The 17,309-nt window shown below is 44.3% G+C and overlaps 1 protein-coding gene across 8 annotated transcripts in view; it reads right to left on the reverse strand.

Annotated features, from left to right (window-relative positions):
* LOC144784029 (uncharacterized) overlaps positions 1-17,309 on the reverse strand; it is a 517,674-nt gene that overhangs the window by 345,622 nt on the left and 154,743 nt on the right. For 2 of the 8 annotated variants that reach the window (XR_013601613.1, XM_078662731.1), the window contains exon 1: positions 1,187-1,309. The exons of the other annotated variants lie outside the window; for them this stretch is intronic. The gene's annotated coding sequence lies outside the window, so the exon portion shown is untranslated. Of the gene's footprint in view, positions 1-1,186; positions 1,310-17,309 lie in introns of those variants that run through there. 8 annotated transcript variants of the gene reach the window in all.

Below are 17,309 nucleotides of genomic sequence, written 5' to 3' on the forward strand. Positions count from 1 at the left end.
CGGTCATCATCAGGACAAAATTGTTCACTGAGCATCAAGAATAATGCAATTACAAGTGCATGTGTCACAAATGACATCAGGCTTTGGAATTCCCTGAAGGAAAGAAAGGAAAAAAAGAAGAAAAAGACTGGAAACGACAAGACTCCCAGTGAAAAAAGTTTGGGTTTGGTGCTGTAATAGTCATACGTTCAAATCTAAAACAATGTCTATAAATGTGTGTGGTACTTCAGCAACCCACGCACCCTCGCACCCTCGCAGATCCTTCTAAGAAAGCAACTTTCAAAAAAAGGGGGAGGGGAAGTTGGCAGTGCCCCACGGGAGCAACACCCAGGGAGGAATAAACAGACTGGTACTCGCCTGTGTCCTCACGTTCTCATCATCAGCATCTGCCAACTTGTAACAAAAGGGGATAACAAACAGTGCAGAAAACATAAACCATATGTGTGCTCTGTGTAAGTTACCCAATGTGGTTTGATCCACTCTGACTTCAAAGTGTCGCACCACCACGGTTTAAAAAGAGCAGAGCCACACTAGCTAAATTACTTTTATTCCATGCTGTGTGCCCACTCTATTAAAACCAAACCAACATGTTTCATTGCCGTGATAGTTTTACCAGCAATTTCATCAGGGTTTTGGGTCTGCATGATCTCTGCACGTTAATTCTCCATTTATAGTACCTGTGGTTGTACATAAAGCAATATCACACACACTTATTTCTCACGTTACACTAATCTCTTGGTTGTGGCCTCAATAAAAACATTTTCCAATCTAGTAATATGCGCTCAATAAGCCATTTTTCTATTTACAAGGTAGCAGCTATGTTCGAATATACCAGCGCCCCATAGAATAATCAGCCAAAGCCGGTGCCTGTAGCCTCGTTGCAGGTACTGGAAAACTGCCCTTGGTCAGTACTACAGCGTGGGAGAGAAGGGAATGATATTCATATAGCGTTAAGTATTCAGCCCACTCACTGACTTTCATACTGTATGCCAAAATATGCTTCGTGTTAAAAACACACTTTTCACTTCTCCCTGTCACCCGGTCTGTGTACTTATACTTTGCTCTGTATACCAACTACAGCGCTGACCGTGACCCGTCCGTCACATATGTACTGCAGCACTCGGGGTAGGTATATCTTCACAGCATAGATCCCGGGTCATACGTTCAATCATTCTCTCCCTCTTACCGATATTGTGCAGGTAAATGGCCTCCGCTCACCCCCTGTGTGCCTGCTTTAGCAACCGCTTCGATTTTATGAGGTTGCTGGCTTGCCTCGCTGCTTCGGCGTTTTTGGCCACGCCCATTTCCTGGTTGAATGTCCTGCCTGGGAAGGGGGTGTTCCCGCAGTACGCGCTGCGGCTATCTTACAGTGGAGCTCGATTCCTGGCACAGATCTGGGTTCGAGCCTCACTCAGTTACAATTCCTGCCACAAACATTATTGTGTAGGAAAAAGTTCCTTTAAAACAAGGAAAAAATCGGAAAACTAATTTAAAATTGCATACAACGAGACAGTAGAGTTGTAATGCAGCACACACGTGCCCAAATGCTACCATGGCCGATGCAAGTATCTCTGATCCCAGAAATAAAACCTCACGATGTGTGGACCCTTTATATATTTACAACAGTGATAGGTCACTGCTGTGGACTCTGCAACTATTTACATCAGTGATAGATAGATCTACTTCCTTTATTGTATGCAGAGATGAATCAACAAGACTGGATGCCCATTTGTTTTTAAATGGGCATCCAGTCTTGTTGATTATTATCTGCATACAATAAAGGAAGTAGATCTATCTATCACTGATGTAAATAGTTGCAGAGCCCACAGCAGAGATGAATCAACATCCCGTACCGCGGGAACGCACGCTTCCCAGGCAGGACTTTCAACCAGGAAATGGGCGTGGCCAAAAACGCTGAAGCAGCGAGGCAAGCCGGCAACCTCATAAAATCGAAGCGGTTGCTAAAGCAGACACACAGGGGGTGAGCGGAGGCCATTTACCTGCACAATATCGGTAAGAGGGAGAGAATGATTGAACGTATGACCCGGGATCTATGCGTGTGAAGATATACCTACCACGAGTGCTGCAGTAAATATGTGATGGGCGGGTCACGGTCAGCGCTGTAGGTGGTATACAGAGCAAAGTATAAGTACGCAGACCAGGTGACAGGGAGAAGTGAAAAGTGTGTTGTCAACACGGAGCATGTTTTGGCATACGGTATGAAAGTCAGTGAGTGGGCTGAATACTTAACGCTATATGAATATCATTCCCTTCTCTCCCACGCTGTAGTACTGACCAAGGGCAGTTTTCCGGTACCTGCAACAAGGCTCCAGGCACCGGATTTGGCTGATTCTTCTACGGGGGCGCTGGTATATACAAACATAGCTGCTACCTGGTAATTAGAAAAATGGCTTATCGAGCGCATATTACTAGATTGGAAAATGTTTTTATTGAGGCCACAACCAAGAGATTAGTGTAACGTTGAGATATAAGTGTGTGTGATATTGCTTTATGTACAACCACAGGAACAATAAATGGAGAATTAACGTGCAGAGATCGCGCAGACCCAAAACCCTGATGAAATTGCTGGTAAATCTATCACGGCGATGAAACATGTTGGTTTGGTTTTAATAGAGTGGGCACACAGTATGAAATAAAAGTAATTTAGCTAGTGTAGCTCTGCTTTTTTTAAACGGTGGTGGTGCCACACTTTGAGGTTAGAGTGGGTCAAACCGCATTGGGTCACTTACACAGAGCACACATATGGTTTTTGTTTTCTGCACTGTTTGTTATCCCCTTTTGTTACAAGTTGGCAGATGCTGATGATGAGAACGTGAAGACACAGGCGAGTACCAGTCTGTTTATTCCTCCCCGGGTGTTGCTCCCGTGAGGCACTGCCAACTTCCCCTCCCCCTTTTTTTGAAAGTTGCTTTCTTAGAAGGATCTGGGAGGGTGCGTGGGTTGCTGCAGTACCACACACATTTATAGACATTGTTTTAGACTTGAACTTATGACTATTACAGCATACAGAAGCAGTAGGGTAATATTTACTCACTGGTGATTGACCCCTTATGATAGGTGTCAGTTAAGATATATGGGAAACGGCTGTTTCTTCATAACAGAGGGGCAGGTCTTTTGTTGTTGAAATGATATAGAGTGGGGGGCGACCTGTTCATATCCCTTTATTTCCCCTAGGGCTCCCATTTGCTTAGAGTTTGGTAAAAGATGACCAAAATGATGAAAAAGAAAAGGGAAAAGATGCCCTTCACACACCTGGTCAACTAAAATAGAATTACCAACACCAAATAACTGAAAAATGAGAATTCACCTGTATTAAAAACACTTTCACGAGCAATCACCTTATGTCAGGAAGCTGGCAGGAAATTCAAAATCACAATAGGCTGTAAAAGAAAACTCAAATAAACAACCGCTCTAAATAATCAATTCAACTACCCACCAATTCTGATAGCCACTTACTCAAGACACGATAACCATTCTCGAACAACAAGGTGTCAGCTTATGCTTGTAAGCTACTTGTTTGTACAAATTACATGGGGATGGGAAGAATCAATCCTCAACAGTTTGCCTCGCCATGCAATAAGCATGACAAAAGAAGAAAGATCCGTGTCAATATCCAAGACTTCAACAGCACATTCTTCGTAATACATCACAATGCTTAGATTTCAGGTACATACAAAACTTTTTAAGCTTTTTAAGCCTGAGTCAGTCTCATCCATTCAAAAGCCGAATGCATTAGTATAAAACTGGCCACTCCTGTGAGCCTAAAGCAATCTATGAAAAAATATATCGGGGCATTTGCTGCCACGTCATAAGGATATTCCGAGAGACGTCCATACGCCTATATAGCTTAATTAGTGGCGTCCCAGTATGTCTATAATTGCCGACATTCGCATCACAGAATTGGAGCCTGAAGCTGTCCACTCACTCAGGCAAAAAAAAATATTTTCACAGTCAGGAAGGAGAAGCCTCACCTGCCGCGTTGCAGCCATTTTAAAAAATACGTTTTGGAGCCATTGTATAGATACGCTATCATTTACGGGCGGATGGTAATATTATCACATTAAAACCATACACGAGCTCGTCCCCACATATGACCTATCACCAGTAATAATCACTTCAACATATGAGGGAGATCGCCTTACACTAGGGTACCCACAAACAATTCTCAGTGAACGCAGCTGTAGCAGCGCTGCAAATAGACAAATTAATGCCTTCAGAAACAGCGTGATAAAGCCAATGTTAGGAACATTTTACAACTAAGTGTTTTACGCGAATCCACCAAGCCAAGCCTTACCGTTAACTCCCTATTGCTGCGCAGAATTCATGCGAGTGAACCATGCTCCATCGTGCTCCGTTAAAAGCTTATTTTCAACAATAAGCAGAACTAAAGAGGGGCTTACATCTCTAGAAAAAACAAGCACTATTTTGGAAAAGTCACAAAGTGCCAACTAATATCAGTGACTTGGGCGCCATTTTGAAGCAGGGTGTCTGCAATTTATATTTCAATCTCAAAAATATAAAAGCGAACTAAACAAAAAGAACAATCCATAGAGATAAGTATTAGAAGAAATAGAATAACATATTCCAACAAGGAAGTCCAATTACAAAAAAAGGCGGTGAGAAAAGCCAGAAACACTGGCAATTCAGTACATATATTTGTATACCATTCAAGGTGCAATTGTTTATTACTAGACCTATATTCATAAAGAAATGGCATATACCTTGTAAAATAGATTATATTTTAGGCAATACATTCAAAAACAATTCATAGTAAAAGAATGTACAGCAAGCAATATTGTCACAGTAAACAGATCAGTTCAGAAAGGAGGAATGTAGACAGTAAGAGTCTTGATGCCATACAGATATATGTTTTCTATCAATTTTTAACCATAGGTTATGGAATGGCACTCCTCCATTGAGTTTAGACCACAGTTAATACTGTTGCATCGGAGCATCCAGCGACATTCTGCTTTGTTCAAAATGCTTGTAATACTGCCACCTCTAGCAGGAATATGCACTACCTCAATTACCTGCCAACGCATTTGTGAGGGGGCTTGTTTCTCTTCCAGGTAATGGGCCACTAGTGGGGCATTTTCAGTTAGGCAGCGAATGCGACTTTTGTGTTGTGCCAAACGTGTCTTAATTTTCTGGGTTGTCTGCCCAACATAAATAAGATCACATGGACACCAAATCGCGTAAACACCATTTTGTGTGTTGCAATTAGAGTAATCTTTTAGTCCATGAACAATGCTGCCATGTACAAATTGTTTCGTGTTAAGGCTTGAATCACACATGAGGCAGCCGCCACATTTATAGTGTCCAAGTAATTTATTCAGCCCCCAAAGTGTTGTTAGTCTAGGGGTTTCTGCTCTCGGAAGAGCCGCCCTGACCAGGTGGTCTCTGAGGTATTTTCCTCTTTTATAGGAGAATTGAGGTTGCTCCTGTGTAATGCCGGTTGCCAATACTAATGGCCAATGTTCCTGATAATCACTGAGATATTATTACTCTGTGTGCCAAATGTTGTCACATATGGAATCCGATTAGTTTGTTTTCTATTCTTGGGAGTTAGTAGGAACTTGCGATGATTATACCATGCTCTCTTCATGGATCTCTTAACTAGTTTCTGTGGATACCACGTTGTCTAAGTTTCTCTGACAGAATTTCAGCCTCACGGAAATATTCGTCTTTAAAAAAAAAAATCTGCGTATTCGCAAAAACTGCCCAAAGGGCAAACCATCCCGCAGCCCTCTGGGGTGGTTACTTGAATATTCCAAGAGTGTATTCCAGCTGTCGTTTTTGTAAACAATTTGGTAGATAATTTACCATCATGAGGGAAGATAGTTAGATCGAGGAAGTCAACATGGGAGTTACTACAATTAGAAGAGAACTTCAAATCAGGGGAGCAAGAATTAAGCCAAGTCAAAAATAGAGATACATCCGACTCTGTGCCAGTCCAAATGAAAAAAATTTCGTCAATGTACCGTCGCCAATGACGTATGTGCTCAAAATAAGGATTATTACTGGAATCATAAATAAACCTTTTTTCAAAATTGTCAACAAACAATATAGCAAAATTGGGGGCATAAGAAGCCCCCATAGATGTGCCCTTAACCTGTAAATAATAATGTCCGTCAAACTCAAAATAATTACGTGTCAAAGAAATAGTCAACAATTCCACAATAAAGACAGTCGGGACTGGAACTGTTGCCGGTCGAGTGTCCGAAATAGTTCGAATAACTTCAATGCCTTCAAGTTGTGGAATTTTGTTGTATAAGGATTCTAAATCCAAACACACCAACAATTCCATGGCTGGACAGAATTGCATTACTTCCAGCTGAGAGATAATGTCTCCACTATTCCGCACATAGCTGCAGGTACAGGTGGCAAAGTCTTTAATAAAGATGTCAATATATTTACAAAGTGGTACAAGGACCGACCCACAGCCCGAGAATATGGGTCAGCCTGAGGGGTTGTTAAGATCCTTATGCACTTTCGGAAGTGTATACAGGACTGGGGTCCTAGGAGATTTGCAGTTGAGATAAGCAAATTCCTTGTCACTTAAGTAACCCGCAGTTTTTGCAATGGATGTCACAGTGGTAATCAGTTTTTGAATTTCTAGTAAAGGGTTCAATCTTAGAATTAAGTAATGACGAGCATTACTTAATTGTCGTTTCACCTCAGTTTTGTAATTGTCCATAGATTGTACCACTATACCCGCTCCCTTATCCGCAGGTTTTATAATTAGTTCTTGATTTTGCTTAAGATTCTGCAGGGCCTTCCGCTCAGTATGGGAGATGTTGTAGGGGATATATTCGAAATCTTTGTGTAAAGCTGAGACTTCTTTTAGGACCAGGGATTCGAAGGCCAGTAATTCAAAAGGCATCCTACTCATAGGTGGATTAAACACAGAAGGAGGACGCAACCCAGAGAAATTCAGACTTATAGATGTGATGCTGTTCTTGAAGAAAGCCTTCAACTGCAACTTACAGAAAAATTGTAACAGTTCCAACTGAATCTCAAATAGACAAGTTTTCTCAGTTGGTACAAAGCTAAGTCCCTTGGTCAACAGAGAAATCTCAGCTGAAGACAGCAAATGATTAGATAAATAAAAAATGGGAATAGTCTCAGATGCAATAGGACCCGCAGTTTCTATTGGGGTGGTCCCCACTGATAAAACTTCCGATGAGTCTGTCTCTCCCCTGCTAGGAAATTCCAATGTTGAGGTGGAGGAGGGCGCGTCTTCCCTTTCCCCCTCCCTCGACCGCTCTGTTCTAAAAAAGGCGGATAGTTTCCATTGGAAGGACCAGGACGGGCATTGGTATTAGAGTCAGACTCGTCCGCTGAACTAGCAGAGAAATCAGAAAATGTGATAGCATTATTCCTTTTGAACCGTCCCCACGTGGGGTAGTTCCCAGAGTATTGTTGCCTTGGTTGGGTAAAAAATGAATCTACTAGATACGGATGGAACCTGGTTTGGTCAAAATTAGTGATGTCTTTCTGAATCTTGTTTGTTTTTTTGTTACGTTCAATCTTTTCAAATTCATCAATAGTTTTGGTAACTTTTTCAAGTGCTGCCTTTGCATCAGCAACTACATTGCCCTCTGACAGGCATCTTTCCAAATCTGCAATAATTCCCAATTCTTTTTTGCTATGCTCCATGGCGGTGTCAATGCCATGGACAAGCCAATGGCGTGAACATGTGACACCTATGTGGCTAAACCCCTTTCTGAATTTAGGATCATTAGTAAATATTACTGATACATTCCGCATCTGTAGACCCATAGGGAGCACATCTTTTTTTAAATACTCCGTCATCATCAGGGCATGTAGTGTAGTTCGTACATGTTTTTTACGACATTGTTCTAGCTCATCAAGCAACGCTTGGGCTTCATTTACTACATGTTGTGTCACTGTGCCCAACAGTGACGGAACATTCTTTATTCTTAAAATATACTCCTCTGAATAAGTAGGGTCATCGATATTAGCCATATTTACTTAGGCAAAATATCAAGGCCAAAAGCCCTCACAGTCAGCCGACTGTGCTTAAATCATAAACAACTACAGGGGCAACCCAACCAACCTGAACCAGGGGCAGTCAGTATATGTTCCTAACAACAGTTCAGGAGACAAATGATTTACAACAATATTATCTACTCACACACTGATTGATAAAAACAAATTTGCATTTGTAAAGAGAAAAAAGAAAGAGAACAAAAAAGAAAAATAGAATCGGGAGAAACCAAACACTAAAGTTGATTTTTTGCAAAAATATCACAAATTTATTTTAAATATATAGGGGCAGATTATGATGGAGGATTTTCCGCATCCTCCGGGCCGGCGGATGCCACCGCCGGCCCGGAGGATGCGGAAAATCCTCTGCGGAGCCTCAAAAGACCCACCGCCATATTAGGATGGCGGTGGGTCTAGAAATCTGTCTGCAGCTTTTCCGCCGCGATCGCCCTCCGATAAGCTTTAACATGGCTGGCGGTGTCTATCAGACACCGCCAGCCATATTAGCATGGTGTAAGATGTATGCTTTTCCGCCGCGGCTTTACCGCCGTGGAAAAGCATACGAACCTTCACTTCGGGGGCCCGTTGCGGGCCCCCTGGGTGAAGGGGGGTGGGGGATGTACATTTGCGTGAACAAAGCAGCAGGCACCGCGCGGTGCCTGCCGCTTTGTGCATGCAAATGCACAACTTACATTTTTAACATTGCTGCGGGAGCTGCTTGAAGCAGCACCCGCCGCAATGTTAATAATACAGGATGTGACCGCCAGGGTGGCGGTCACATCCTAATTTGCACGGAGGGACCGCCGCTGCCCCTGCGGACGGTCCCTTCTACTCTATGGTGGCGGATGGACTCATAATCGGCCCCATAGTTTTAAGAAAAATAAGGCACTTTGTGACTTTTCCAAAAGGGCGCTAGTTTTTTCTAGAGATGTAAGTCCCTCTTTAGTTTTGCTTATTGTTGAAACCACGCTTTTAACGGAGCTTGATGGAGAATGGTTCACTCGCATGAATTCTGCGCAGCAATAGGGAGTTAACGGTAAGGCTTGGCTTGGTGGATTCTCCCAAAACACCTAGTTGTAAAATGTTCGTGACATTGGCTTTATCACGCTGTTTCTGTAGGCATTAATTTGTCTATTTGCAGCGTGGCTACAGCTGCATTCACTGAGAATTGTTTGTTGGTACTCTAGTGTAATGCGATCTCCCTCGTATGGTGGAGTGATTATTACTGGTGATAGGTCATATGTGGGGACGAGCGCGTGTATGGTCTTAATTTGATAATACTACCATCCGCCCGTAAATGATAGCGTATCTATACAATGGCTCCAAAACATATTTTTAAAATGGCTGCAACGGGGCAGGTGAGGCTTCTCCTTCCTGACAGTGAAAATACATTTTTTTGCCTGAGTGAGTGGACAGCTTCAGGCTCCAATTCTGTGATGCGAATGTCGGCAACTATAGACAAACTGGGACGCCACTAATTAAGCTATATAGGCGTATGGACGTCTCTCAGAATATCCTTACGACGTGGCATCAAATGCCCCAATATATTTTTTCATAGATTGCTTTAGGCTCACAGGAGTGGCCAGTTTTATACTATTGCATTCGGCTTTTGAATGGATGAGACTGACTCAGGCTTAAAAAGCTAAAAAAGTTTTTTATGTACCTGAAATCTAAGCATTGTGATGTATTTTCGAAGAATGTGCTGTTGAAGTCGTGGATATTGACACGGAGCTTACTTCTTTTTTCAAGCTTATTGCATGGCGAGGCAAACTGTTGAGGATTGATTCTTCCCATCCCCATGTAATTTGTACAAACAAGAAGTTTACAAGCATAAGCTGAAGCCTTGTTTTTCGGGAATGGTTATTGTGTCTTGAGTAAGTGGCTATCAGAATTGATGGGTAGTTGACTTGATTATTTAGAGTGGTTGTTTATTTGAGTTTTCTTTTACAGCCTATTGTGATTTTGAATTTCCTGCGAGCTTTCTAACATAAGGTGATTGCTCGGGAAAGTCTTTTTAATACAGGTGAATTCTCATTTTTCAGATATTTGGTGTTGGTAAATCTATTTTAGTTCACCAGGTGTGTGAAGGGCATCTTTTTCCTTTTCTTTTTCATCATTTTGGTAATCTTTTACAAAACCCCAACTTTTTTCACTGGGATTCTTCTCTTTTCCAGTCTTTTTCTTCTTTTTTTCTTTCTTTCCTTCAGGGGAGTCCAAAGCCCGATGTTATTTGTGACACATGTATTTGTAATTGCAGAATTCTTGACGCTCAGTGAACAATTTTGTCCTGATGATGACCGCGCAATTGAACAGCGGTTGAAACGCCGTCGGCGCATATGTGGCCAATAATTTTCAGAGGACACATAATTTTTGTGTATGTTGTTTCTTCACCGTAACATATTTGTTGTTTGCCACCTGTCTGGTTATTGTGATGTATTGTTTTGTATACCAATGAGTATTTATCTGAGCGTGTTTATTTATTTTTCTTAAAACTATATATTTAAAATAAATTTGGTATATTTTTCCCAAAAATCAACTTTATTGTTTGGTTTCTCCCGATTCTATTTTTCTTCTTTTTTCTCTTTACAAATGCAAATTTGTTTTTATCAATCAATGTGTGAGTAGATAATATTTGTTGTAAATCATTTGTCTCCTGAACTGTTGTTAGGAACATATACTGACTGCCCCTGGTTCAGGTTGGTTGGGTTGCCCCTGTAGTTGTTTACAACTCTCTAAAGTGTCATCACCATTTTCTTCCCGATCTTATTGGCTTTCAAAATAAGGTGATCATCATCCCATCTAGTTCGTCTAAGACCCTTAGAAGCAGTCCATTATTAATACAAAAGATGTAATCCTTCTGACAAAGCAGGAAAAAAATCTTGCAACTTTATCCACATCTTCATGCACGTTTCACATCAGCTTACACATTTGTTGGCCGAATCATTCATCGAGGAATAAATATTTAGCACAAAAAGGAAATTCCTAGACATTACTTTGTGCACTGCTAAACAAACTAAACACCATTCCACAACTAGTGAATGCCAAAATACATTTCTTTTGGGGCCTACATTTTAAGAGAGGAAAATAATAATTTCCAGCAGATTTTTGAGGCTTTCATAGGAAATCATAAACTGCCAACCAACAGTTTTCCTAAACAATAAAACACACTTCATTATAAAGAAGTATAAAGAAAATACATAATGAAATTGTTAAAGATTCATTATTCCGTCTAAACTCATATGCATAATCTATTTAAGCTAATTAATAATTATTATGTCACTCTTATGTTATAAAGAAAAGGAAATAGGTATTTAATGAAACCTTTTCCAAAAGCGTTCTGATTATTATTTTCGTAGTTCCACTTGAAAGTTTTTTTAATGCAACATTTTAATTCAGTCTCTCTCTGATAATGCTTTTAATCCGCATAGAAAAGAAAACTTTAAATTATTCATGTATTTCTGCATGTCTTAATGTTATATTTCTTAGTAGTATTTCTTGGTGACCGTCCGGACCTTCTCCTAAGCGGTCGCTCCCCACGCTTCCCATCTCCAGAGCCCCCATCGTGCTGCTCCTCTGCCCTGAGCTGAACTCACATTGCCCGGAGTTTCTCCTTAGCGATTGGTATCGTAGCCTGCTTTGCTATTAGTTTTCAAGCGCATTCAACAGGTCATAGCGCTTAGAATCGGAACGCCGCATTTTACACATTTAATTTATTTGATTTATTTTCGAGACGCCGCTGTAACATTGTGCTAGCCTGCTTAGAGATTCACTGCATTTCACCGGTTTCTGCTGGCTGTGCCCCTGTCTCGCTCTGTGTTCTTGTCCACCATCTTGTGTTGTTGTTTCCCTTGACCCGCCTCTCCTCCCCGCTACCGCCTCCCAGCTGACCCACCCACGAATAGGAGACTCAACTCCTCCTGATCACCTCTGTGACCGTCCGGACCTTCTCCTAAGCGGTCGCTCCCCACGCTTCCCATCTCCAGAGCCCCCATCGTGCTGCTCCTCTGCCCTGAGCTGAACTCACATTGCCCAGAGTTTCTCCTTAGCGATTGGTATCGTAGCCTGCTTTGCTATTAGTTTTCAAGCGCATTCAACAGGTCATAGCGCTTAGAATCGGAACGCCGCATTTTGCACATTTAATTTATTTGATTTATTTTCGAGATGCCGCTGTAACATTGTGCTAGCCTGCTTAGAGATTCACTGCATTTCACCGGTTTCTGCTGGCTGTGCCCCTGTCTCGCTCTGTGTTGTTGTCCACCATCTTGTGTTGTTGTTTCCCTTGACCCGCCTCTCCTCCCCGCTACCGCCTCCCAGCTGACCCTCCCACCCACGAATAGGAGACTCAACTCCTCCTGATCACCTCTGTGACCGTCCGGACCTTCTCCTAAGCGGTCGCTCCCCACGCTTCCCATCTCCAGAGCCCCCATCGTGCTGCTCCTCTGCCCTGAGCTGAACTCACATTGCCCGGAGTTTCTCCTTAGCGATTGGTATCGTAGCCTGCTTTGCTATTAGTTTTCAAGCGCATTCAACAGGTCATAGCGCTTAGAATCGGAACGCCGCATTTTGCACATTTAATTTATTTGATTTATTTTCCAGACGCCGCTGTAACATTGTGCTAGCCTGCTTAGAGATTCACTGCATTTCACCGGTTTCTGCTGGCTGTGCCCCTGTCTCGCTCTGTGTTGTTGTCCACCATCTTGTGTTGTTGTTTCTCTTGACCCGCCTCTCCTCCCCGCTACCGCCTCCCAGCTGACCCTCCCACCCACGAATAGGAGACTCAACTCCTCCTGATCACCTCTGTGACCGTCCGGACCTTCTCCTAAGCGATCGCTCCCCACGCTTCCCATCTCCAGAGCCCCCATCGTGCTGCTCCTCTGCCCTGAGCTGAACTCACATTGCCCGGAGTTTCTCCTTAGCGATTGGTATCGTAGCCTGCTTTGCTATTAGTTTTCAAGCGCATTCAACAGGTCATAGCGCTTAGAATCGGAACGCCGCATTTTGCACATTTAATTTATTTGATTTATTTTCGAGACACCGCTGTAACATTGTGCTAGCCTGCTTAGAGATTCACTGCATTTCACCGGTTTCTGCTGGCTGTGCCCCTGTCTCGCTCTGTGTTGTTGTCCACCATCTTGTGTTGTTGTTTCCCTTGACCCGCCTCTCCTCCCCGCTACCGCCTCCCAGCTGACCCTCCCACGCCCCGCCCCCTCCACTATCCATTTATGACAGATGTCCCAACACGCAGCGTCCACGCGCTGCGGCCTCGCCGAAGGTGCGCCAAAGGTAAGCCCGTCTACGCCCGTCCGCGCCTGGACCGCGCCCAGCGCCCGTCCCCCTGCCCTATGCCGCTCCCAACCCCCCAGAGTAACTTATGATGCCGCTACTCACCTCGCCCTCAACGCAGGACGCAACCCACTATGCTGCGTAGCTACCCCAGGACGTACCCACGGCCCATTCTCCTGCCTCTCCTGTAAGTTCAACTGCTTCAGGACCCTCACCAAACACACTTCCTCCACACTCAGCTCCGAACCCAACGACTTGAAATGCATCCTACTGAACACCGCTCGGTCCACAGACACGCAACCGAACTCTGGGACCTAATCGACACTGTGTCACCTGACATCGCCTTCCTCACTGAAACTTGGATGAACGCATCTTCTGCCGCCGACATCGCCATAGCCATACCGGACACTTACAAGATCATTCGAAAAGACCGCACCATTAAAAAAACTGGAGGAGGCATCGCCATCGTCCATAGAAACACCATCAAAATTACAACCAGCTCTGACGACAATCTTGCAACTGCCGAACACCTCCACTTTCAGATCCACACCGACCCCAGGACCACCCTCAGAGGAACCCTCATCTACAGGCCCCCAGGCACCCGATCTCAATTCAGCGACGACATCACAGACTTCGTCAGCCCGCACGCTCTCGCCTCCGAGAACTACATTCTTCTAGGAGACCTCAACTACCACCTTGACAACATTCTCGACAACAACACCACCACCCTCCTGGACAACATGTCCAATCTCGGACTCAAACAACTTGTCGACACCCCCACTCACACAGCCGGACACACGTTCGACCCTATCTTCACCTCCAGCAAGCACATCTCCTTCGATCACACTACAGCTCTCCACTGGACGGATCACAGCTGTGTTCACTTCAGCTACAAAACAACCCTGACCCACAACCGTCCACAACCCATTCCCCGAAGAAATTGGAACAAAATCACCACCGAGCAACTCCTCGCATCCCTCAGCCAAAACACTCCCACCCTAACAACGGACCCAGACCAAGCGGCCACAAACCTCAGGCAATGGATTACACACAGTGCGGACGAACTAGCACCCCTGAAAAAACACCAGGTGAAATCATTCAGCAAAAAGGCTCCCTGGTTCAATGATGACCTTAAAAAATCCAAGAAGACTTGCCGCACCCTGGAGAAGAATTGGAGAAAAGAACCAACCTCAGACAACATGACCTCCCTCAAGACAGCCACCCGCAAACACCACCAACTGATTCGTTCCGCCAAGAAATCAGCATTTAAGGACCGTCTCGACAACAACTCTCATAACAGCAAGGAACTCTTCAATATCGTCAAAGAATTCACCAACCCTCCCGCAGCATCCAACGACATCACTAACTCCCAAGACCTCTGCAATGCGCTATCCTCCTTCTTCTACAACAAAATTGCCGACATCCACAACAGCTTCAAGAACACTCCCAATGACCAACTCACCCCACCCCCTTCTGATCCCACCCCTCCAACTAACTACCTCAATTCCTGGAACCCAATCACCATTGAAGATACCATTCGCCTCATGAACTCAATCCACTCTGGCTCACCTTCTGACCCCTGCCCCCACTACATCTTCAACAAAGCTGACTCCATCATCGCTCCCCAACTCCGCGATGTCATCAACTGCTCCTTCAACTCAGCCACCTTTCCAGAAATATGGAAACACGCCGAACTCAGCGCCCTTCTGAAAAAACCAACAGCAGACCCCTCAGAACTGAAAAACTACCGACCCATCTCCCTCCTCCCTTTCCCGGCCAAAGTCATCGAGAAAGCCGTCAACAGCCAACTCGCAGCCTTCCTTGAATCCAACAACTCCCTGGATCCCTCACAGAACGGTTTTCGAGCCAAACACAGCACCGAGACCGCCCTCATTGCGGCGACCGACGACATCTGAGCACTCCTGGACAACGGTGAAACAGTGGCCCTCATTCTTCTCGACCTCTCCGCCGCCTTCGACACTGTCTGTCACAGCACCCTCATACAACGCCTCAACAACATCGGCATACAAGGAAAAGCCTTGGACTGGATCATCTCGTTCCTAGCCGGGAGAACACAGAGAGTCCGACTTCCCCCTTTCTACTCAGAGCCCACCGAAGTCATCTGCGGCGTACCTCAAGGCTCCTCACTCAGTCCCACCCTCTTCAACGTCTACATGAGTCCCCTCGCCCCCATCGCACGTCGACACAACCTCAACATCATCTCCTACGCCGACGACACCCAGCTGATACTTTCCCTCACCAAAGACCCCAACACCGCCAAGGACAACCTTCACGAAGGTATGAAAGAAGTAGCCGAATGGATGAAACAGAGCCGCCTAAAACTCAACTCAGACAAAACTGAGGTGCTCATCCTTGGATCCTCCCCCTCAGCGTGGGACGACTCTTGGTGGCCTTCCGCTTTGGGATCAGCGCCCACACCCACTGACAATGCACGTAACCTTGGCTTCATTCTAGACTCCTCTCTCTCAATGTCCAGACAAGTCAACGCCGTATCGTCCTCCTGCTTCAACGTCCTTCGCATTCTCAAAAAGATCTTCCGCTGGATCCCCCTCGAAACAAGAAAGACTGTCACCCATGCACTGGTCACGAGTCGACTGGACTATGGCAACACTCTCTACGCCGGAATTACAACAAAATTGCAGAAAAAGCTCCAGCGCATCCAAAACGCATCAGCGAGACTCATATTAGACATCCCGCGCCAAGAGCACATCACAGGTCACTTAAAAAACCTCCACTGGCTTCCCGTCAACAAAAGAATTACTTTCCGCCTTCTTACCCACGCACACAAGGCCCTTTATAATCTAGGACCAGAATGCCTCAACTCCCGACTGTCCTTCTACTATCCCACCCGCCAACTAAGATCATCCATTCAAGCCCTCGCCGCAGTCCCGCGCATCCGAAAAACCACCATGGGCGGCAGATCCTTCTCCTTCCTGGCTGCCAAGACCTGGAACTCACTCCCCACCCACCTCCGCCTTACTCAGAATCACATCTCCTTCAGAAAAGAATTGAAAACTTGGCTATTCGATAAACAATGAACCCCTCCCTCTAGCGCCTTGAGACCCTCTGGGTGAGTAGTGCGCTTTATAAATGCCTGAACTTGAACTTGAACTTAGTAGTAGTATGAGCTTTATTCAATATATAAAATATCATAAAAGCATATACAATTTGTTAAAAAGAGTTAAAAAATAAATAAAAATATTATACAACATTTTAAAATACCAAGATGCAACATGCATCATACTACATTTTGCACTTCTACTTTACATATTAAGATCCATTCATTTAAAAAGATATAGACAGTTAAACATAGACAATTTTATAAGCTAAGACACTATAGCAGAGAATAGCAACAATTAAATTGACCATATAGCACTCTAGGCCCAAGCTCAATTCTCATAGCATGACGGAACTGGCGAAACATACCGCCTTTTTTGCCAGGATCTTATTTCTTATCAGCCATGCACAGCCTAAAACCTTGGCCACCCCGCAAATCAGTGTCAATGAAGATGTATCTGTACACAAAATGCGGAGGCCAGCACGATGGTTCATTGGGCCAATCAATTGGCAGACCGGTTTGAGCCACTTGGCTCTAGCCGATCTATAGGCTGGGCAGGCGAATAAAAGGTGCGCAGTTGACTCATTATGGTAATCGCAACCAGGGCAAGGCATAGGTATCGTATGGGGCCGTTTCCAAGAAGCAGTAACACTATTAGTGGGAAGAGTCCCTAATCTTAGCTTCAGAAACAATGCCCTATCCCTCGGGACAATAATGTAGTCCAGATAGGGTTCCAGTCTACAGATCAGTTTGTGTTCAAAGAACCCCTCAGTAAGTTTCCCTATTTTGGGGTTCAGGATCTCGTGCATCTGGACCCAATCCCAATAAACTCGCTTAAGTTATATTTATTACTAAATGTGTTGTGCTTTGTCTTTGCACATATTTCTCGTAAACTTGTAAAAAGTCACCCATATTG

This window comes from Lissotriton helveticus, chromosome 10, assembly GCF_964261635.1.
Source record: "Lissotriton helveticus chromosome 10, aLisHel1.1, whole genome shotgun sequence".
Taxonomy (NCBI): Eukaryota; Metazoa; Chordata; class Amphibia; order Caudata; family Salamandridae; genus Lissotriton; species Lissotriton helveticus.